This window comes from Pristis pectinata, chromosome 29 (genome assembly GCF_009764475.1).
Source record: "Pristis pectinata isolate sPriPec2 chromosome 29, sPriPec2.1.pri, whole genome shotgun sequence".
Taxonomy (NCBI): Eukaryota; Metazoa; Chordata; class Chondrichthyes; order Rhinopristiformes; family Pristidae; genus Pristis; species Pristis pectinata.
In genome coordinates, this window is record NC_067433.1 from 17999964 (window position 1) to 18023438 (window position 23475).

The window sequence follows — 23475 nt, forward strand, 5'->3', positions numbered from 1 at the left end:
AATGCCAAAGATCTGATGGCATTCTGTCAAAGAAAAACAGGGGAGCTACCTCACCATCTTGGCCAACGTTTTCCCTCAGTCAACACTGGTGTAAAACAAAGTAAATAGTAACCCCACACAAAATGCTGGAGGAACTCAGCAGGTCAAGCAGCATCTGCGGAGGGAAATAAACAGTCGATGTTTTGGGTCGAGACCCTTCATCAGGGCAGGTGGCCAATCCTGATGAAGGGTCTCGAACCGAAACGTTGACTGTTTATTTCCCTCCATAGATGCTGCCTGACCTGCTGAGTTCCTCCAGCATTTTGTGTGTTGCAGATTCCAGCAAGTGCAGAATCTCTTGTCATTGCAACATTGCTGCTTGTGGGAGTTTCCTGGGTTGTGATAGTTGGTACACTTCAAAATACTCAAAAAGCTTTTGTGTTTCAGAATGTGTTAACAGGCAGAGATGCAGATTGTCCTCAACTTCCTCTTTCCAGTGTATACTTCCAGCGCCCCACACACACACAGCTCCGATTTGTACTCTAGTTTTGGCAAGACCAAAGAGGAGGGTGGTCTTGCCTGATCTCCCACCCTTCTCCAATTGATTGCCAGAACAAAATGGGATTTAGCCAGGAAAATTCAGAGATGACAGAAACCTACTGGTCACAAGCAGATGCCTGTTTCAATGGAAGTTCTCATTCCGGTTTAACAGCCAAGCACTTATGAAATTATAACCAAGATCTGCAAAAACCAAAGAATACTTTAAGAGAGACGAGTCTGAAAAATGATAATAGAGCTTCCTCTTTTCTTTCCGTGTTGCACAGCTATTAAAATGGGTTCACTGTCAGTTGGCTTTCCGAGCTTTAGAGTAAATTCTGAAACATCCCACCAAGTTATGTGGTTCAAGGACCTGTTTGCCGATTTGAAATTACGTTCACCCTCCCCTTTCTTCGTGGACTTGTGAAGGTTTTATCAGCATTGCCCGTTCACTCCTGTGTAAAACTTAACTGTCTCCAAGAACCAGATCTGGAGGTTTCCACACGCCCCTGCACTCAACGTTGGCATTTCCAAGAGTGGGCCACCACATGGTGCACAAAATGAATGCTGGCCAGGTACTCGTGACTCCCACAGCCGGTCAAGCTTCTACATTATAGCGCTGGTCCCTTTATTTAAAGGAAAGATATGCTAGCATTAGAGGCAGTCCAGAGAGATTCATTAGGCTAATTCCTGCAAAGAGCAGGTTGTTCTATCTCAAGCAGCTAAAAAAGTTAGATCTACGTTCTTTGAAGATTAGAAAAATGAGGGGTGATCTTATTGAAACATGTTAGATCCCAAGGGAGACACAAGAGACTGCAGATGCTGGAATCTGGAGCAACAAGCCGTCTGCTGGAGGAACTCAGCGGCTCGAGCAGCTTCTGTGGGAAGAAAGGAATTGTTGATGTTTTGGGTTGAAACCCTGCACCAGTCCAGCAGATTTGTTAGATCCTAAGGGGACGTGACAATGTAGATGTTGAGACGTTTCTGCTTGTGGGAGAATCTCACAGTTACAGGATAAGGGGGTAGTCTTTAGAACTGGGATACATAGGAATTTCTTCTCATGGAGGGTTGTTCTCTACCCCAGAGAGTCATGGAGGCCGGATCAGTGGATACGTTAAAAAGGAGTAGATAAGTATTTGAAAGTTTGGGGAATTGAGGGACCTGGAGAACTGGTACAGAAAAGGTCAGCCAGGAACACACTGAATGGCGGGTCAGGCATGAGGGGATGAGTGGCCTACTCCTGCTCCTATTTTCTTGTGTATTCATGTTTGATGGAGCTCAGTCACAGATCAGCTGCTTTTTACTCCATTTTACTGTTCCATCCACTCACAGCCCACCCACTGACAATGGGGAACTGGTAAAATGGTAAAACCAGTTGCAAATTACAACCACCTTCTCCTACCTTCAAGGTCAGAAGTCTCAATTAACTCAAACCCCATCAGAGTTTTGTATCAGTGACCTAGCCCAATGCCAGCTGAGGATCAGAACAGCAAGACGTATGGGAAATAAAGAAAGACCTTTTATTTCTCGAGGTCCTTAGAACCAAGGTGAAGCTTTGGAAGTGTAGCCAGTTGCGATGTGGGGAAATGCAGTGGCCAATTTTTGGCAAAGCAAGCTCCCACAAGTAGAAGTGAAAGCAGCGCCAGATGATGGGTGATCTTGATGGACAGATTATTATTCAAGCACCTCGGGAAAACACCCCTGGCTCTTCTTCCAAGTAGTCATGGGTACCAATCCACCCACAGCTTAGCATCAATCCAAGGAGTGGTGCCTCTGACAGTGTAGCACTCCCCCAGTACAGCAATGGTGTGCCGATGGGGATTTTTGTCCTTGGGTTTCTGGACAGGGAGAAATGATCAGAGTTTGGATGTGATGCAACGTTTAGGTTTTGATTAGTGAATCCCTCCCATCATGGGCACCCCAGTGGGTTTAAAGATAGACTGCATGGTGGGGGCTGAGCCACAAGCAATGAAATAGAAACTCAGCCCCCTTCACTACACACCATCACTATTCCATTACAAAGTACTGAGCACCAGCTAGAGATACAAATGTTGAGCACGTACCATACACTGAGACACCAGTTTTCTTCAGCATTACCATTACCCTGCCACAGTGGAGCTTAAACTCTCCCCCTCTGTAACTATTTTCCCTCTGAATACATTGCTTATATTGATTTCTCACAATAGCGAAAGAGGCCATTCAGTCCACCGAGTCTGTGCCAGCTCTCAGAGCAATCCCACGTCACCCTCGTTTTCCCTGTTACCTAATCTCTTTCACACGCCCATCCTGTTCCCCACCCTCCCCCCACTTCTCCTGCCACCCACCTACTCCAGAGGTCATTTACAGCAGCCATCCAACCCGCACGTCATTGGGATGCGGGAGGAAATGCCGCACCTGGGGGGAACCCAGGAGAGTGTGCAAACTCCACACCGACAGCGTCCAAGGTTAGGATCGAACCCGGGACCTCGGAGCTGTGAGGCAGCAACTTTACCCATGCAGCTCACTTCAACCCCTTCTTAAAGCCACCACCACCACTCGTGGTGCTGCACTCTCCCAGGTTACTTTATCGCCACACTCTCTTTCAGAGAGAGAGGGCCTCAGCTACATTCTGTTTAAAACTTTAGAAAATGGAAGGTTTTCACAAAAGAGAACTGACCCCCAACCTGCCCCCCCACCCACATCGGATACAGACATGAGGGGCTTACAATCGAGCCAGTCAGCCCCCATCTCACTGGAGCTCAGTCGCTTCTGTTCCTTCCTCTTGCCGAGGGCTTTTAAACCTCCTGCCTCCACCATTCCAACAAACTAAAACCAATTCAGGCGTGGACCACTTAACCCGAATAACTTACTACGTTTGTCTGTCTTTCAGTTGGAGGGGTTAAAAATGAGGGTTGGAGAATAATTTCACAGCTCATTCAAGAAGGCAGCAGGATGGGCCAACAAGATACCATCATCCCGGGAAACCCTAGAAGGGAGAAAGGCCCGTATCCCCTCTCACCTTTCAGCTCCCATTCAGGATGTTCACGTTACCTCGCAGCCAATGAAGGGCCTTTGAAGTATGTGAGGTAAAAAGTATGAGTCAGCTTAGAGCCAGTGGCCACACACAGCAATGTGATAGTGAATCATCTGCCTCAGGTGTGGATCGGGGGAAGTGTTATGCACAACACCAGGGAAAACACTCTGCTCTTCCTCAAACTGTGCTGTGGATCTTTAACGCCTGCACTCCAGAGCAGACAGGGCCTCACTTTCATGCTTCATGCAGAAGAGGTGCCTCAGATCCTACTGCACTCCCTCGGCGCTGCACTAGATTACTGGCCTAGGCCCTCTGCTGAGATCTATGCAATAGATACGCTCAAAGCTCAGGCAGACAGCTTCTTGGTCTACAGGGGAGTCCAGGGTTACATGGAGGATTGATAGACCAGACCCCAGGGGCCAAATGGCCAACTTCTGCCCCCAATTCCTGACACTCCTGGAGCGGGACTTGGAACCCATGACGTTTCCCCTCAGGAGCGAGAGTGGCTCAAATGAGCTGCAGCAATAACGATGGACAAAGGGCCTCGGCTGAATCAAACAAAGCCCTCACATCATTGTCATACAGCACAGAAACAGGCCCAACCACAGCCGTGAATGTCCAGAGGGCATCATCACTCCTTGGATCCAAGGATTGTATCGGGGTTAAAGCAGTGCCCATGTCAATCACAGCCCTGCTGCTTCAACAGTACTGAAGCACCGTCTCCCTGTGGACTCTGCAGCTGACCCCTGCTGAATCGCCATTGTGGCCCACAAAGCCTCGACCATTAGGAGACTGGAGCCTGGGAAAGGTTGGCCACTGGTGAATCGTGGGCCTGTGAGCCTCCAGGGGATGGAGAGCTGGAGGCCATAAGATGGGTGATCCTAGGAGCCATGCCGATTCAGCAGACCAGAGATCAGTGCCTTGCTGGGGCCGGGGATAGAGGAAGGTAGGGGAATGAAGATCAGAGCTGTTATGTGTCCAGCGGAAAACATCACAGGGTCAGGTCACTGCATTACATAGAAAAGTACAGCACAGGAACAAGCCCTTTGGCCCATGACGTTATGCCAAACTAATTAACCTTAATGACACCTAATCCCTTCTGCCGACACAATGTCCACATCCCTCTGTTCTCTGCATATCCACGTACACTTCTAAGAACCTCTTAAATGCCTCTATCGTATCTGCCTCCACCATCACCCCAGGCAACATATTCCAGGCACCCACTGGTCTCTGGTTAAAAAAAAACTTGCCCCACACATCTCCTTTGAACCTACCCCCTCTCGCCTTAAATGCATGTCCTCTAGTATTAGACAGTTCGACCCTAGGAAAAAGATACCGGCTGTCTACTCTATCTATGCCTCTTGTAAATTTTATTAACTTCTATCAGGTCTCCCCTCAGCCTCCTCCACTCGACAGAACACAACCCTAGTCTGTCCAACCTCTCCTTGTAGCACATGCCCTCTAATCCAGGCAGCATCCTCTTCCGAGGAGTTGGGGAGTATAGGATAGAAGTAGGGGGATTACCGTAGCGGGGTCCCAGTCCGACAACTCGTGGAACCTAGCACTTGGGATTGACTCAGGACAGTGCTGTCTAACATCACCCCGATGAAACGTCACCGTGTGGGGAAGGACACAACTTCGTCAGCGCTTGACACATTAACCACGCCAGATGTACAAGCACAACTCATGTTAGGGGCTGGGTCCCAATCCCATTCCCAGAGGAACACAACACAAGCCAGATGTGCTCGTTCTCGAGGTTCACTCTGGGAAAGGTGACCATGATGATGTAAACAGAACCAGTAATCGGGCACCAAGGCCAGTGTTCAACCTTCCACCGATTACTTAACCCGAAAACCAACTCCAATCGGAGGAAATTTCATCCAACTCTCACTGCTCAATGACTGATCCAGTGTCGCGTAGCTCACGTCTCCGAGCTCATGTCTGATCATCTTTCCCAGAACCTGGGAAGCACAGCTCTCTTGACCAGCTGCCAACAACCAGTTCGGTCTGGCCAACAAATGACTTTATTCATGTTAAAATTCAATGCCTTAAAATACAATGCAGAGGCAGTTCCTGCTAAATACATTAACCCAAGCCTTCTGAGAAATGCTCCAGCCTGGAATTTTAATGTGGGTCAAACAGAAACCAACTTTACTGGCACTGTCAACACTGAACAGTTTAACACATCGCCGAGAGTGATACTTCTTCAGTTTGTAAAAGTGAAGTAATTACTAGGAGACCTGACTTACAGCTGATCATGTAAAAGGTGTCCTTGTAATAGGAGAAGTTTGTAATGTTATCAGAAACTTTGTGGTTGTCTCGTTTTATTCTGTACACTGTGCACACTTTGTTGTAGGTTCCACTCGTTTGCTTAAACTCCTGACTTCCCAATGTTCAAAGGTCAATCAATATTTACATGGGGTTTTCTATGGTTTTAGTAAGGGGAACACTGTGGAATCTCCCACACATTTCCCACTCAACCACTTGTGCAGAGAGATGGGAAGACCCCTCTCTGAGGAACTTACTCACTGCCCTGTGGCAGTTTAGCAGGGTAATACACAGAGACAAAGAACCAAAGCAGGCCCTTCAACGCATCACGTCCATCCTGAACCTTTTGCCCATCTGCACTAATCCTACTTGCCCACATTAGACCGGTGTCTGTCCACGCCTTGCCTACGTGTGTCCGTCTACGCCTTGCCTACGTGTGTCCGTCTAAATGCATTTTAAACATACTAATTGTACCTGATTCCACCACCTCCTCTGGCAGCAAGTTCCAGACGTCAACTGCTCTCTCTCATTAAAAAAAATCTTGCTCTTCAAATCAGCTTTAAATCTCCTTCCACCCACCTTAAACCTATGTCCTCTTGTTTTCGAAACCCCTACCATGGGAGAAAGAATCCCACTATCTACCCCATCTCTGCCTCTCATAATTTTAAACACCTCTATCAGGTGGCTCCTCAGTCTCCTCTGCTCCAGGGAAAAACAAGCTCAGCCTGTCCAGTCCCTCCCCATAACCAAAGTCTTCCGATCCAGGCAACATCCTGGTGAATCTCCTCTGCACCCTCTCCAGCACAATCACATCCATCCCATAGTGTGGTGATCAGAAAGGAGGGAACTCCTCTTGACCACGGTGAGAAAGAGACTGCACAGAATCCCGTTGAATTTATAGTGACCAATCGCTGATGTTTCTCTAATGCCCAGATGTTAATGGGCAGAGTTTGTCCTGGGCTCAAAGCCCCTCGCCTCTTGCTCAGACCACCACCAACTTTTTTCTATACAGTCTTTCTAACATTGCAAAACATCCTAAGCAATTCTCTGAAGCATTACTGAGAAAAGTTTGAGCAGCCTCTGTGGGAGGTTGTAATGTGTTCCTGGAATATCTCCGGACTGGCCCAGATGGAGGGATTTAGGGAGGGGGTTGCAGAGCCTGGAGCTGAGGTAGCTGTAGGCACAGCCACCAATGGCAATGTGATTAAATCCGAGATCATGAAAAAGCTGAATCTACCACCCCAAACACTCTCTCCCTCCACCAAAGGGTGCAGTGTGTACCATCCACAAATTGCACTGCAGTTACTCACCCTTTCTACTTTGACAGGGCCTCCCAAACCCACCACCTCTACCAACAAGGACAAGGGCAGCAGGTGCAGGGCAACACCACCACCTTGCAGGTTCCCCTCCAAGTCACGTATCATCCTGACTTGCAAATATATTGCTGTTCCTTCATCTAAAACCTAGAACTCCCTCTTCAACAGGACTGTGGGAGCACCTTCACTGAACAGACTGCAGCAGTTCATTGTCACCAGCTTCTGTGGGACAATGTGATTGGTGATAAATGCTGACCTTGTTATTGGTGTATTGTTGTCACATGTACCAAGATACAGTGAAAAGCTTCTGTTTGCCTGCCATCCAGTCAGGTCATGTCATACGCAAGTACAATGAGGTAGTGAAAAGAAAGACAGAATGCAGAACAGTGTTACAGTTACAGAGAAAGTACAGTGCAGGTAGACAAATAAAGTGCAAGGGCTACGACGAGGTAGACTGGGAGATCATCGTTCAAGGGTTCATCTTTTAGTGTATGAGAGATACGTTCAAGAGTCTGATAACGGCTGGACAGAAACTTGCCAGAGACACTCAGATCCCAATGCAAAGCAAGCTCTGGGGGAGGTGCAGGGCTGGAGGATGTTCCCTATTACAGAGTAGAGAAACCACAGAAGGGGCTGAAAACACGGACGGAGATTTTAAAAGATATTGTTGAAGTGCGAGTCAGTGTAACAGTGAGTACAGGGGTGAGGTCTGACCAGGAGTTGGGACAGGGACAGAGGAACTTCAGAAAGCTCCTGGTACAGAGGACAGCAGCTGCCTAACGTGCATTGTGAAGTCAGTCTGGGTGGTACAGGGATGGACAGGGCAGGTGGAAGTAGAGGGGCGCATTAAGGGCAGATACGAAGGTCCGACGCCTATCTCATCATCAGATGCCAAGGTTACCAAAGGCCTAGTTCACTGGCAGAGCCCGATGGTGGCCAGAGTACGAAGTCAGGCGGGCTTTGAAGTTGAAGCAGTTACCCATATTTCGTTCACAAAGGAGACCATTCAGCCCACAGAGTCTATCCCATTTCCCCACCCATTTAGTCCCCTGTAATCCATGCTACCTCACAAGCCCATCAACTTCCGCCTGATTCTCCTACCACCCACCCACACACTAGGGGCAATTTATATCGGCCAATTAACCCATTGACCCACACGTCCTTGGGATGTGGGTCACAGGGAGAACGTGCAAACTCCACACAGACAGTGCCCCAGGTCAGCATCGAACCTGGGTCGCTGGAATGGTGAGGTTTGCAGCACTATCTGCTGCACCATTCTGTGGTCTGTGGAAATTTCTGCCCACCCTGTAGTGGAAGTTGGGCAAGGAAAGTCACAGCAGAGTGCTGGAGAGAGAGGCCGTGGGGTGGAGAGGGGATAAATGACGGCACAGGGGACTGGGGGCACATAGAATGGGACCTGGATGGGAGGTGGAAGAGGGACCATGGACACGTCCTCCTACAGATCTGGGAATACACCAGGTCACATCCCAGGCCCACGCCGACTCCATGTCCACGTTCACCTTATGGAGCGCCAGTTGTGTGCCTATCCTCAGATACAACCCTTGGTCTGAGCGACAACCACGAGAAAGGTGCGCCAGAGTCTTTACTTTCTTAGGAGGTTAAGGAGAATCAGCTTGTCACCAAACACTAACAGACTTCTACAGATGTACTATTGAAAGTGTCCTGACTGGCTGTATCACGATCTGATACGGCAATTCAAATGCACAGGAACTCAAGATGCTGTACAGAGTAGTGGACTTAGACCAATACATCACAGGCACATCCCTGCCATCTTCTCACAGCTACCATCGGGCAGGAGGTACAGAAGCCTGAAGTCCCACACCACCAGGTTCAGGAACTGCGACTTCCCTTCAACCATTCGGTTCTTGAACCAGCCGGCACAACCTTAATCACTACAGTATAGCAACACTACGACCACTTTGCACTGAAATCAACTTCGTTATTCTTGTTCTAATTGTGTTCTTTCTTGTAAATATTGTGTTTGATTTGTGGTTTCTTGTGAATGCTGCTTTTATGATGCTATGCGCCTGTGATGCTGCTGCAAGTACGTTTTTCATTGCACCTGTGCACACATGTACTTGTGCCTGTGGCAATAAGCTGACCTTCAATAAAGCCTCCAATCACCCCCAGCAGCCAGAGGTGTCACCCAAAGACAGACCAGCCCTGCCCATATTCACTGCTTTCCTCCATTAACCTGTGAACTCTGAACTGGAGCCCCAAACTTGGATCCTCTCTTCCTGCGCCGGTCCTAGCTGCCTAGCTGGGGCAATTCCCCCACTGCCTCCAACCCCACTCCTGCAACAACAGGCTCATAACAGTCAGCAGCACACTTACCCATGACATGTATCACAAGACAACCCTTCAGCTGAACCCTGCACACACAGATACTCCAGATTCCCTACAGGATTCCTCCCCCCACAGAGAGGCTGACTGTAATGCTGCCTACAGAGAGTGCTCCTGCCCTACAGGTCAGGAGCAAAACTGAGGCTCAGGTCTTTGGCCTACTGTTGTCATGTGACTGCATCCAATGTACAATACCCAGAAAACCAGTAAGACAAGTCAACAAAACTGTTTTAATCATCAGTTGTAGACTGATAAACCCTGGCACAAATCGACACTCAGTTTAACCGTTTCCTGACCATCCTCTGGTTGTCTGGTGAACAGATTCTGAAAGCAGTGAAAACTGTCTAGACTCACAGAGCCCAATTTCGACTGAGATAAGGGCCCCAGAATCAGTGTGCCGGTCTACAGGACAACATGTGTCACCGAGGAGCTGGTTCGCTGTGGTGTCAATGCAGCCCCAACAGGAGTGTCCTCCACGGTGCCCAGCCCCAGTTCACACCACCACAACCGGTTCTCGAGTACGCGAGTTATCCCGAGAATGGCCATTTCCCCAACAACAATAAACCAGGGGTCCTTGAAAGGCCAGGCTGGGCAGCTTCAGTGTTCATCCGACCCAGGCCGCAATGGTGGTGACGTCCAGGGGCACTGAACCAGCGCTCACTCCAAGCCACCAGACCCACAGATCAGAAGGACTAGCAGAGACCCTGGGCCACATCAGGAGTTCCCAGTCATCCAAAGTAGCAAGGGGCGCGAGCAGGTGGGCCTGGGACGAGAGTAGGGACAGAGGGGCACAGGGAAGGTGGCAAGGATAGGAATAGGGCCAATGGCAGGAGCAGGGAGGAGCACAGAAGGGGAGACCTTGGGGACAGGGGCAAGTGCAGTGTTCAAGGGGCAGGGAGATCTGTGGGGCAGGGAAAGGGAGCCCTCAGGGGCAGGGCAGTCTCTGAGGGGCAGGGGCAAGGGCAATTGAGCCCGAGTAGCCAGGCTGCAGAGCCACCAGCACTTGGATCAGCCACCCAGCAGGAGGATCAGGAAGGGCTTGAGGGGAGGGGGGGGGGGGAAGAGCCCCAAAGGCTGGGCTTTGGCTTCAGTGCAGGAATTTCTGCCCCCGCCTCCTCATCCAACCCTCACCACGTTGCTGCACCGCTGAGAGACTGACCAATCGAAATACCCAACCAAGTATCGAGGGGCACAGCCCCAGCCCCCACACGGCCGACATTTTTAAAGGAGAAAAGGATTTTGACAATGCTGCCCTCCAGTTCCTCAGCTGAAGTTCAGCCTCGAGGCACAGGACTCAGAGAGGCAGGGAGAGCTCACCAGGATGGACAGACCTGAAGCGGAGACCCAAGCCGGAGGTTAAAGCTGGAACAACGAAACCTACCTCGTCCCTGACAAACATCGGGTTCTCCGGACAGGGTTGCTCGAGATTCCTTTCACGGCAGCCGGCAGCAGAGACGGAGCCAGTCTGACACCTCGTCTGAATGACAGCGCCCGTGACAGTGCGGCACTCCCACAGCTCACAACAAGACGTGTCTGACCAGGGCTGTGAGGTCCACACACACCACAGAAGGTGCAGCACCGGAAGGTGACTCGGGCCACTTGTACACAATGGGGACGGATACTGGACCACTGACTACGCAGCCTACAGCTCAGTTTAAAAGGAAAGACAGGCCGTGGAAAGTTGGAGCTGCAGCCACAGCTGCCTCTACGTCTCGTCTCTGCAGAATGCCCAGCTGACTGAAGGGCACATGACGAAGGAGGAAGCTGGTGGGAGGGGGTGAGACAGATGGGAGGGCGCCGAGAACGGGACTTCCCCACGGATCAGTCCCATGCTCACAGTGCCGGCAGGGCAGGCAGTTTCACCGGAAGTGGGAATGGCCGAGGCTGGTCTCGTGATGCACCGCGCACTCGCTCAGCCCGGTGACGGGAGCCCGCAGGAGCCCAGTACCAGGGCCCTGCGCACGGCGTCCCCACGCACACTGTGTCCCCACACCCCCGGGAGCTGAGACCACCCCCCCCCCCCACCCAGAACGTGGCTCACTGCAGCAGGGTTAATGCCACTGGCATTCATCGAAAAGACCCCCAGGCTGGGCGAGCAACGTCTGTTTTCTGTGTAAGGGTGCAGGGGTGTCAGGCAGAGGGGGAGAGAGAGAGCGCGAGGGAATGTGAGAGGCAGAGAGAGTGAGGGAACGCGAGAGAGAGAACACAAGAGAGAGAGAGAGGAGAGAGAGAAAACGAGGGAGAGAGAGAGAGAGAGAGAGAGAGAGAGAGAGAGAAAACACAAGACAGAGTGGGGGGGGGGGAGGGGGGGATATAATGGATCTGGGATTGACAGCTCTCCAAAAAAACATAAAATTACAAACATGTGGGGTTCAAGCAGGAAATCGATCCCCACACGGAAGTCTTTTAACTGCACCCTGGTCTCCAGCAGGTGTTTGGCCAAGCCCTTTGCTGTGGTGCAGGGTTAGGCATCACTGAAGTCGCCCGGCGCCCTGTGGAACAGGTAGTGTGTCTCCAGCGACTCTCCATTGATCAGGCCGGGCAGCTCTAGCCAGAGAAGGGGGTTGCTCCTGTTCCATGTTCTCACCCCCACAGACACGCACAGGCCCAGGGGCTCAGTCACCACAAAGTGACTGCCTCCAGTGCACAGGGTGACAAGCAGGCCATTCTGCCAGTTCAGTCTGTGCTGGGTTTACCACAGGGCACACTGCATCCCTGATTCCCACAGCCCCTCCATCACCCCACCTCAAACATCACATCCCTCTCTGCCTCCATCACCAATGCCAGGGGTGGAAGGCCTCAGAAAGCCTCCTCCAGATTTGCATCCTTGGCATGCACATCTGCTGCACCTCATTCCAGCCACCTCCGCTACAATGGGCCCTGCCTTCCCATCCTCTCCATCCCTTCACCAATTTCAAGCTGTCCATGAGAAGTGATGCCTGCAGATTTCCCTCTCCTGACCACAACCTCCCTAATCAATAGACCATGCCCTGCAATGGGTCAGATTCCCCACGCTAGGCCCGGTCTCTCGGCCCCAGACTGGTCCCTCCACCCCAGGGGGAGGCTCTCCTCACTGGGCCTTGCCTGCCTGTGTCCCAGGCCAACCTCCCCATGCCTGGCCAGTAACCAAATCTCTCGGTTACCCCCTTCCCCGTATCGGATGGCCTGCAACACAAGGCCACAACTGCCTCGAGTAGAGGGCTGTACCTTTAACCACTGCTGGACCTCAGAGATACAACCAGACTCAGGAACAGCTTCTTCCCCACCGCTGTCAGACTTCTGACCCCATCACCTGTGTCACATTCCCTCCCCGGTGGTGCTGCCACATTCTCGAACCCTTAATTCTACCTCTTCTGTTATGGTCTTATTTCATTCTGTTCCGTTGCACTCCTAGTTCTGTTTGCAATATTATCTTTGCACCATTCCATTGTTCTGAGCGCATCCTCAATATTGTGCTAATATTACCATGTACGCTGTTCACTCTGTGAGCTTCACACGATCAAGGAATTTCACTGCACCCTGGTGTATATGACAACAAACTAATCCGAAGCCTGGATTTCAAGTTGCCATTGAACGCAGTGAGTTCTGCAATATCAAAGGAAAGGCAGCATCAAGGGGTCGCATTGACAGCCAGACACAGCGCACAGGCTCTTTTCCTCAAGAGTTGTTCTCGGGGACAATGTCTCCAACCATCCACAATCCGGGGGTGGGGAGCATGCAAGCCATCCAGCACCACTGCATGACATACTGCTCCAGGCAAGAATAAACGACGATCAGGAACCGGAATCACGCTTGCCGTCACTTGGCAGGTTTCCTTCCCTAGGCAGTTGTTTTGAATGATCCCACAGCTTCACTTTCACTGATTAGACTCTTGACTGACAACACCACAGCAACCAATGAGATGGAGGTGGGCCAAGTTTCTCCTTCCCAACTTCTTCCAATTTAGTGCATGGCATCAAGCTCCCAATGTGGTCTCCTCTACTTTGGGAAAAATCAACTGACAACTGGGCGATCGCTTTGTCAAACACCTCCCTCCCTGAACTCCCAGATGCCTGTCATTTTAATTCTCCATCCACACTGACCCCTCTGTATTTGGCTTCTCTCTTCCAACACAAGCTCAGTGAACGGCACCTCACCTTCTGACCAAGCCCTCAAACCGTCAACATATTCAACTACTTCAGATAGCCAGCCCACCTGGTTTACGTCACAACATGCCAGTTCTGACAAAAAGTCAGCAACTCGAAATGTTAACTGTTCTTCTCCCCACAGATGCTGCCTGACCTGCTGAGTGTCTCCAGTATTCTGTGTCATTTCAGACATCAGGCACTGCTCTGCTTTGTATCTCATTGTTCCTACTCTGAAATTCCCCTCTCGCTCCTCTTTTCTTATTAACCATCCACGTTTACACATCCTCAAGTCTGATCCGCTGCAATTAACTATCCTCCACCATCATCTCTCAGCTGATGCCACTATCAGTCTGGTCGCCACCCTATCGCAGACATTTTCCTGTTCTCTCCACCCTTTCGCTACTTGTTCCATTTCAAACATGTTCCATTCCCTACTTTCCTCAATCTAATGATCGAACTGCAACGTTAACTCTCCTCTCTCTCCACAGACGCTGCCTGACCTGCTGAGTGCTTCCACCACACCCTCCTTTTATTTCAGATTCTCAACACCTGCAGTGTTTTGATTTTCACCAACTTGTTGCAAGGCCTTAGAACAAATTCAACCATCAATTTCAACTGCATAAAATTACTGGATCATCTCTGAGCATTGAATAATTTAGTTGGGGTGCTTGGAAGAAAAAGTCTCAAAATAGCCCCATGTGCATGCAGTATCTGCACTTCTTTTGCTTCTGGAAGATCTGTGGTCCAAAAGAGACCGGTACGGTACCATACAAGGCCTGTGTTTCCCTGCTTATCACCGCCCAGCAGCTGTCTCCACCTTCACCCTCCTCACACCTCGCTCCCTCTGCCCCTTGTTTTTCCCTCATCTACTTCCAACTATCACCCACCTGCCTCTCTCTCCCCCAACACCCTCGCCCTCCCCCACACCTGGCCCCATCTGCCCATCATCATCCACCCACTCCTCAGTCCATCTATCACCTACTGGCCCCCGTCTCACGCCTCCCCCTTCAGACCAGCTGCCTTCCCTCTCCACTCTCAGTCCTGATGCAGGCTCTCAACCCTAAACATCAACAAGTCCTCTCCCCCCACAGATGCCACTCGACCTACTGAGTTCCTCAAGCAGATTGGTTGTTGCTTCAGTGCAGATGTACGAGAGGGAATTTTATGTGAAGAATAAATTTCATACTCTCATAATGGTAACAGAAGAGGCTGGAAACACTCAGCAGGGTCAGGCAGCATCTGTGGAAGACCTGAAACGTTAACTCTGGTTCTCTTGCTACAGATGCTGCTTGACCTGCTGAGCATTTCCAGCATTTTCAGAATTTTAGCAGTTTTTTTTTGATTTTCAGACTTCTAAACATCTCCCTAGGAGAGGCAAGTGGGAGAGAAAACATTTGCCCCATAACGTGGAGTCAGCTCTGCACTGACGGTGAACATTTCACGCTCAGAAGCAGTTGCTGCCTTTACAGTTTACGCTGCCCAAAACATTAATTACATGTAAACACTGCACCTAGCCAGATCACTTAGTGCTCTAGAGTTGCAAATAAAAAGATATTTCTGCCTGTAGTTTGGTGCTAACGTCATCTGGCAGCAGCTCGTCCAAACAAGATGTTCTCCGCCAGGCTGCCGCGTAGCCGTGCTGAGAGCCTTCGCGGTACCACAGAGCACCCAAGGGCGGCTCAGAACAGCAAACGGAGCACCCTCCCAACTCAAAGCAATCAACCAGTACCCATACCCCTGGGACAGGTCATGAGCTGGATGGTGAGCTTCAGCAATGTCCCGTTTTGATTGGAACATGCACAGTCAACTCCCGCCCCTCTGCACACACAGTAGATGGGAGGGGTCGGATGGAAGACAATCGGGCTCCTTGAATCTTCTCCACCACTGATCAGGGTACATACTGCTCACATTCTACCCAATCCCACTAATGCCCAGTAAGTCCTGGATATAAAAACAGGAAATACTCAACAGGTTAGGTCAATGAAACACTAACACTCCACAGACACTGCCTGACCTGCTGAGTATTTGCACCATCTGCAGTCCTTTGCTTTGCAATGCGGAGGTTCCACAACACTCAGCAGTCGAGCAGTCAAAGATTCACGACCCACCGTAGAGAAACGTCTCCATTTCTCACCCTAAACTCCTACTGCCTCACTTCTCATGAATTACGAGGAGGCCATTCTGCCCATTGAATCTATTTTGGCTTTCGAAGCAATCCAAACACCAACCTCCTCCACTTATTTCCTATAACCTCTTCTCTGTCACAACCCCATCAACTCCTCCCGATTCATCTACCAATTGGCGACAGCCGGGGCTGTTTACAATAACCTGGAGACACGAGAGACGGCAGATCCTGGACAAGTCTTGACCCAAAACATCAACTGTTTGCTGCCTGACCTGCTGAATTCCTCCTGTAGTTCTTTTCATAAGCTAATGAACCTACCAACCCATGGTTCTTGGAACACCCAGGGGAAACTCACCCAGTCACAGGGAGAACGTACAAACTCCACACAGACAGCACTGGGGATCAGGATTGAATTCTGATCGCTGGAGCAGTGAGGAAGCAGCACTACCTGCTGCGCCACCATCCCCCCGCTTCCAGGAATGTTCTCGACCTCACAACCCCTGTAAGACCCCTCCATGTTTCAAGGGTACGGCTCGATCTCACCTCCGTGAAGGAGTTGAGGGCAGATTGCCGGACCGCAAGACCGCCGAGCGATTGGACAACAGTGGCCTGCCTTCGCCAAGTATCTCACTGGCTGCACAGCGCCATGAAGGCGAAAGGTGCTATACAAATGCAAGTCCCACCTATGCCAACCAAAGAGCTTTCCTTTGGCAGGGTAACACAGGGAAAGATTGCTGATCAGCTGTCACTGATGAAGGATGGTTTGCATTCATTGCCCAGCTGGGACAAGGCAGGCACCTCCCCTACAGGGTAACCCAAACCCAGATGCCACCAATAAAATAATTTTGATTCACTGACAGTTCCGCAACAGCTAATTTGGCACAGTGAGATCAAAGGACATAAGAAACAGGAGCAGGAGGAGACCATCTGACCTGTCGAGCCTGCTCCACCATTCAATAAGACTCAATCTCTCCTCATAGGCTAATCCCCTCACCTGCGGAATCAACCTGGTGAACTTCCTCTGCACCGCCTCCAAAGCCAATATATCCTTCCTCAAGTAAGGAGACCAGAACTGCACACAGTACTCCAGGTGCGGCCTCACCAATACCCTGTAAAGTTGCAGCATAACCTCTCTGCTCTTAAATTCAATCCCTCTAGCAATGAAGGCCAACATTCCATTTATCTTCTTGATAACCTGTTGCACCTGCAAACCAACCTTTTGCAATTCATGCATGAACAGCAGTGACATCAGTGCAGAGGCAATTCAGAGAACTCCCCCATTCCTCTTCAAGACATAGCTGCAGGGAGCAGAGGCTGGGTCCTTGTTTCTGTCAAGGTCTGAAACCATCACCTCCCACCGTGCAGAGGTGTCAACCTTCACATCAGACCCACAAACTGCAAGACCACATCCTGGGCTGCTGCTCATGCACCTCCTGGGCGGAGTGTGGAAGAAGGGTCAGGTGGCACCTTCCTCCTCACGCCAAAAAATCCAGGCAAATCATGGAAACAGTGCGAGAAACTCACCCGCACCGGGACAGCCGTCACTTGCCATCGGAGCAATGCTCATCACAACCTCACAGCCCCTGACCTGCGTTTCAGCACAGATGCGTCACACCTCACGACCACTCACTTTCAGGCTCCATTTGTGCTCTTCCTCACACCGACTGCACAAATCACACAGACACACTGAAGCAGCTCCCAGATCCATTCTCCACTCTGGCTCCCACATCCGAGGGAGGAGTCAGATCGTGACTCAGGGTGGGTGGGGTTGGAAACCTGCTTGGACTCTCACATCCCCTCAACATTGAGCGCAGAGTTAATTGATTTATCATCATCACATGTACATTGAAAAGCATTTGTTTGCGTGCTATCCAGACAGATCATTCCACACACAAGTACATTGAGGAGGTACAAAAGGAAAGCAAGACAGAATGCAGAATATAGCGTTACAGTTGGTATTGGTATTGGTTTATTATTGTCACTTGTACTGAGGTACAGTGAAAAACTTGTCTTGCAAACCAATCATACAGGTCAATTCATTACACAGTGCAGTTACATTGGGTGAATACAGAGTGCATTGAGGTAGTACAGGTAAAAACAATAACGGTACAGAGTAAAGTGTCACAGGTACAGAGAAAGTGCAGTCCAATAAGGTGCAAGGTCACAACAAGGTAGATCGTGAGGTCAGAGTCCATCTCATCATATAAAGGAACCATTCAATAGTCTTATCACAGTGGGATAGAAGCTGTCCTTGAGCCTGGTGGTACATGCCCTCAGGCTCCTGTATCTGATGGAAGAGGAGAGAAGAGAGAATGACCCAGGTGGGTGGGGTCTTTGATTATGCTGGCTGCTTCACCAAAGCAGCGAGAGGTAAGGACAGAATCCAAGGAGGGGAGGCTGGTTTCCGTGACACGCTGGGCTGTGTCCACAACTCTCTGCAGTTTCTTGCGGCCCTGGGCAGAGCAGTTGCTGTACCAAGCCGTGATGCATCCAGATAGGATGCTTGCACAAATAAAGTGCAAGGACCATGGTAAGGTAGGTTGGGAGATCATACAAGAAGTTCATTCAAGAGTCTGATAACAGCAGGGCAGAAGCTGTCCTTGAGCCTGGCGGTAAGGAGAAGACTGAGGCCACCTCTCAGTCTGCTTTGTTCAAGCTGATAATTATGAAAGGCTGGTTAGGCAGACAGGTGAGGAGGAGGGAGAGGAGCCTGTTCAGAGAATCAAAGAGAGGGGTAGGTTTCTGAAGTGAGAAGGTTGCTTTTCAATTGCAGATTTGGAAGACGTAATGCCAGGAGAAAGATGCAAAGCAGAACAGCCACAATCCTCCGCAAAACATGATGACCATCTCCCAACATAATGCCAAACTTTCCCTCTCCTCCACACACATTAAACAAACCACGTTGTCAATGCAGGTGCTGCTGAGCTGTGTCCAGCCAATACCCGAGGTACTCAAATCTTTCAGGGTTGTGCATGCACCGTCATGGGTCTGAAGAACATAGAACACTACAGCGCAGTACAGGCCCTTCAGCCCACAATGTTGTGCCGACATTTTATTCTGTTCTAAGATCTATCTAACCCTTCCCTCCCACATAGCCCTCCATTTCTCTATCATTCATGTGGCTATCTAAGAGTCTCTTAAATGTCCCTAATGCATCTGCCCTCACAACCTCTGCTGGCAGTGCATTCCACGCACCCACCACTCTGTATAAAAAACTTACCCCGACATCCCCCTTATACCTTCCTCCTATCACCTTAAAATTATATCCCCTTGTGTTAAGCCATTGTCACCCTGGGAAAATGTCTCTGACTGTCTATTCGATCTATGCCTCTTATCATCTTGTACACTTCTATCAAGTCACCTCTCATCCCCCTCCTCTCCAAAGAGAAAAGCCCTAGCTCGCTCAACCTATCCTCATAAGACAGGCTCTCTAATCCAGGCAACATCCTGGTAAATCTCCTCTGCACCCTCTCTAAAGCTTCCACGTCCTTTCTATAATGAGGTGACCAGAACTGAACACAATACTCCAAGTGCAGTTTAACCAGAGTTCTATAGAGCTGCAACATCAATACATCATGAACTCAATACATCAGGACAGAAGTGCCTTGAAGAACAATAATACTTGTAACTCCCGTGTACAGACAGAAGCCTTTGGAAAGGGAAGATGGATCATTGGTGACACGCTAGCTTCCCCATTTCTGGCACTGATGTTATGGCAATGTACTGAGCAAAGCACCATCAAAAAGAACCTGGTCATTCCTTCAATGCAGCGCTGAGGGAGTACTGGATTGTCAGAGGTTCTGTTTCATTTTCCTGAATGAGACATTAGACCTGCCTCCCACGGAACAGTTCTTCAGGATCTTGGACAACATTCAGCCCTGAAGCAACAACGGCCAAAGGCAAATCAACAGCCAACTTCTGTCAGCAAAGTCTGAAGGACATTGTGCAGAGATTGCTGCTTGCATTTTCCACTGTGAAACACAGTGGGAAGTCCTTGGACGATGAACGGTACTGTACAGAAACCTGACCTTTGGGTCCTGCAAAAAATCTATTTCGGATGCAAACGGAGCAATGCCTACGAATTCCAGTGTGAGGTTTTTGTACTGGATGGGTTGTGGCTGCTCATTCCAAAGTAGGCATCGTCAATTCTTTGCAGTGTTCCTGCTTTTTGTCCCCACCGCAACCCCCCCCCCCCATTCAATAACAGGACGCGAACATCACTGGCAACACAAACAATCGTTAAACATCCTAAATGCCCTTGAACCGAAGATGTAATTAAGAGTCAACCTCATTGGTGGGCCTGGAGTTACATATCAGTTAGGGAAAGCAAATTCCTACCACAAATAAAATCAGTGAAGCAACTGCATCATATTGACAATCTAACAGTTTCATTGTTACTATTACTGAAAATATTCTTTTCTTAAATTCTAGATGTTATTTAATTTTTCAAATATAAATTCACCAGCAGGATTTGAACCATGTCTCCGGAACAATAGTTTAGAACCTGGCCACTAGTCCAGCAACTTCACTATCCTACCGTTCTCAAACAGCCTCAATCCCCATGACACCTCAAAGCAACAAGTACTGATTGTGATCAGCAAAGCCACAAGTGGGCTGATACAGTTTGTAGAGAAGCACACCCAGCCTGGAATACAGTAAATTTAACTGTACCAACTCGAACACATCATCAGTGAAAATGAGGCGTTATTTGGATCTACTGTGCACTGTGGGGCCAGATGTGTGGTTCCCAAACCACCATCGGAAAGGGGGTAAGATAGGGCTTGTGGGAACGATACCTCAATTATTTTCCTTGACACTTTAGTGCCTTTCTGAGGGAGCCCCACACTGCTTTTCAAAATCAGATATTAAGCTGGGCTGCACCTGCCCTCTCAGGTGAGTGTAAGAGACCTCCTGGCACTTCCAAGAAAAGCACAGGAGGTCCCAGCCAATGTTTTCCCCATCGACCTATACGTGGTTATTATTCATTGATAATCGTGGAAGCTTGCTGTGCACAGATTAGCTGCTGCTATTTGCTTTTACGTGACACATCACTGGCTGTAAAGCGTTTCGAGCTTCTGAAGGTGCAATGTGTGCAATTCCTCCCCCTGTCCTGTTGGTTTGTGTTATGCAAGCACCTCGACAGCTTGGCTCACACCTCAGTGTTACCTCACGCCGCTTGCTGAGAGAAATGGACAGAAACTCAAGGGCCCAGCCACTGATATCCACAACCCAGAACACAGCCGCTTGCAAACTGATTGCTGCAACTTAATTTTTTAATCCACAGCCTGAGGAAAGCCCCACAAAAGGGAGAGAATTGCAGAAGGAAAATGCCCCAGTGTTGGCAAATAGAGTCAGCCAGCACAGAGGGGCAGGGAGCGTGCAGAAGGGAGGGGGAACAGCAGAGGGGAGAGAGGAGACGAGAGGAGAGGAGGGAAGGAGCGGGTGATGAAGTGGGTGCAAAGAAAGGGAGGAGGGGGTCAGGAGGGTGAAGTTGGGCTGGTGGCTCAGAGGAAGGAGTACAGAGGGGTTGGGGACAATAGAGGAGAGGGCAGGTGGGTAGGAGGAGAGGGCGGGCAGAGAGGGTGCTGGCAGAGGGGGGAGCGGCAGGGAGGGTGGGGTGGGGGTACAGGAGAGGGCCAGCCGAAGGGGAGCTGGTGGGGTTCGGCAGGGAGGTGGAGGGGAGGATTGGTGGGGCAGGGGAGGGCTGGCGGGGCAGGGAGGGGGAACGGCAAAGGGAGGCTGGTTGGTGTGGAGGGGCAGGGAGGGAGTCAGCGGAGAGCGGAGGGCGGAGAGCGGTGGGGGGGGGGGGTGGAGCTGGAGTGCCGGGGGATGGTTCTGGGGAGGGGAGGGGAGGGAGAGGGTCCTGAGGAGGGAGTGGGGGTAAGTGTCCTGGGGAGGGGGGCGAGGGGGAGGGGGGGGAGGGGGGCGAGGGGGAGGGGGGGAGGGGGGCGAGGGGGAGGGGGGGAGTGTCCCGGGGAGGGGAGGGAGTTGGAGGGGAGGGAGTTGGGGGGGGGGGGAAAAGTGTCCCGGGGAGGGGAGGGAGTTGGGGGGGGGGGGGGAAAGTGTCCCGGGGAGGGGAGGGAGTTGGGGGGGGGGGAAAAGTGTCCCGGGGAGGGGAGGGAGTTGGGGGGGGGGGAAAAGTGTCCCGGGGAGGGGAGGGAGTTGGGGGGGGGGGGAAAAGTGTCCCGGGGAGGGGAGGGAGTTGGGGGGGGGAAAAGTGTCCTGGGAGGGGAGGGGAGGGAGTTGGGGGGGGGGGAAAAGTGTCCCGGGGAGGGGAGGGGAGGGAGTTGGGGGGGGGGGGAAAAGTGTCCCGGGGAGGGGAGGGGAGGGAGTTGGGGGGGGGGAAAAGTGTCCCGGGGAGGGGAGGGAGTTGGGGGGGGGAAGTGTCCCGGGGAGGGGAGGGAGTGAGGGGTTCTGTGGAGGGGGGGGGGCTAGAGGAGAGGGAGAGCCGGAGCGGAGAGGAGGGAGAGCCGGAGGGGAGGGGAGGGGAGGAGAGGAGAGGGGCTGCAGGGGGGGTGCCTACAAGCTGAGGGGGTGGACAGAGAGGTGGAGTGCAGTGAGGGGAGAGGTGGAGTGCAGTGAGGGGAGAGACTCCCTCCCCCCCAGCTCTCCCTCCCTCCCTCCCTCCCGTCCCAAACTGAAACTTTGAACGTCTGGCTATAAAAGTCAAGATTCAAACCCAGGAATGTTTTGCGTGTCTCCCACTCCCCAACCCGCCGACAGCAGCACTGAACCCAACACCCAGGGCAGAAACCACCTGCTCCAAAGCTGCTCACCCTCTGCACAAACCCACCAAGACAAAAAAAAACACCCTAAAGTTAAAAAGCAACGTGTTCAGATAAACGCAAGTCCCCAACACCCCATTTCGCTTTGGTTGTGTTCAATGCAAGGGGTCTGTGATAGTACCAAGGCACTCCGCCCTGTGTTGGAGACAACGTCCAGAAACTCACCCACAGAGGAGCAAACAATCTGTGCCATCACAGCCCCGCCGCTCTGACCTCAGCTCACAGCTGAATCCCCTTTGCAAATACAAAACTCCAAACTTCTCGCCCTTCTACCGCGCCTGGTGCGTTGCTGTTCGAAAGAATTTCTTGCTTGCCTTTTTTCCGGGTTAATTTTTCGTGAAGACAATTGTCATCAAACCAGCTGATGTTGTCCGGATGTGCCCGTCACCGATAGCTGGGAAACGCCGCTCTTCCTCGCTCTGCAAGCATTGATCAGTTATTTTCCTGTCTTTTGGGTTTTGTCAATTGCAAGCGGCAGGAAGGACAGGCGAAGAAAATCTCAAGGCTTTTGCAGTTTCTGTGCAGCTGGGCTAGGAGGAGTGTCTGCAAATGCAAATCTCCTGCAGAGTTTGAAGGGGCAGGGCTGTCGGTGGGTGCGGTCTAGTAGATGAGACTTTTCTTCCTCATTGGCAACCTGGTACAGAAAAGCTGTTGATTTTTTTTCTCTTTCTGATACTGCTGCTTTCCTACAAGTTTCCTGAGATTCGGTACTTAAACTGAGCCTGTAATACCTGGAGCTATCAGGCATGGAGGCAGGAACTCGGCTTGAGTTGCTGACACTCGGTAGCCTTGCAATTTGAAGGCAAGGGACTTTGCAGCCACGTTTTATTAACAAAACAAAAACGCCCGGTATGTGAACTCTGAGGCTTGACTTTTACAACCTGTATTTCGCAGGCACTAGGGTGCAAAGGTTCAAGTTTAAAAGCGGTGCCAGTGTCTTTGCAGCGTTGTAGCAGGAGGG

General features: G+C 50.8%; 1 protein-coding gene across 5 annotated transcripts in view; it reads right to left on the bottom strand.

Moving 5' to 3' along the window:
- Positions 1 to 23206, bottom strand: part of LOC127584389 (pleckstrin homology domain-containing family A member 2-like) — a 100277-nt gene extending 77071 nt beyond the window's left edge. The window contains exon 1 of one of the 5 annotated variants that reach the window (XM_052041174.1): positions 22829 to 23206. The gene's annotated coding sequence lies outside the window, so the exon portion shown is untranslated. The other 4 variants (XM_052041169.1, XM_052041170.1, XM_052041171.1 and 1 more) reach the window with 4 other exon arrangements.
- Positions 23207 to 23475: the final 269 nt, after the last annotated feature.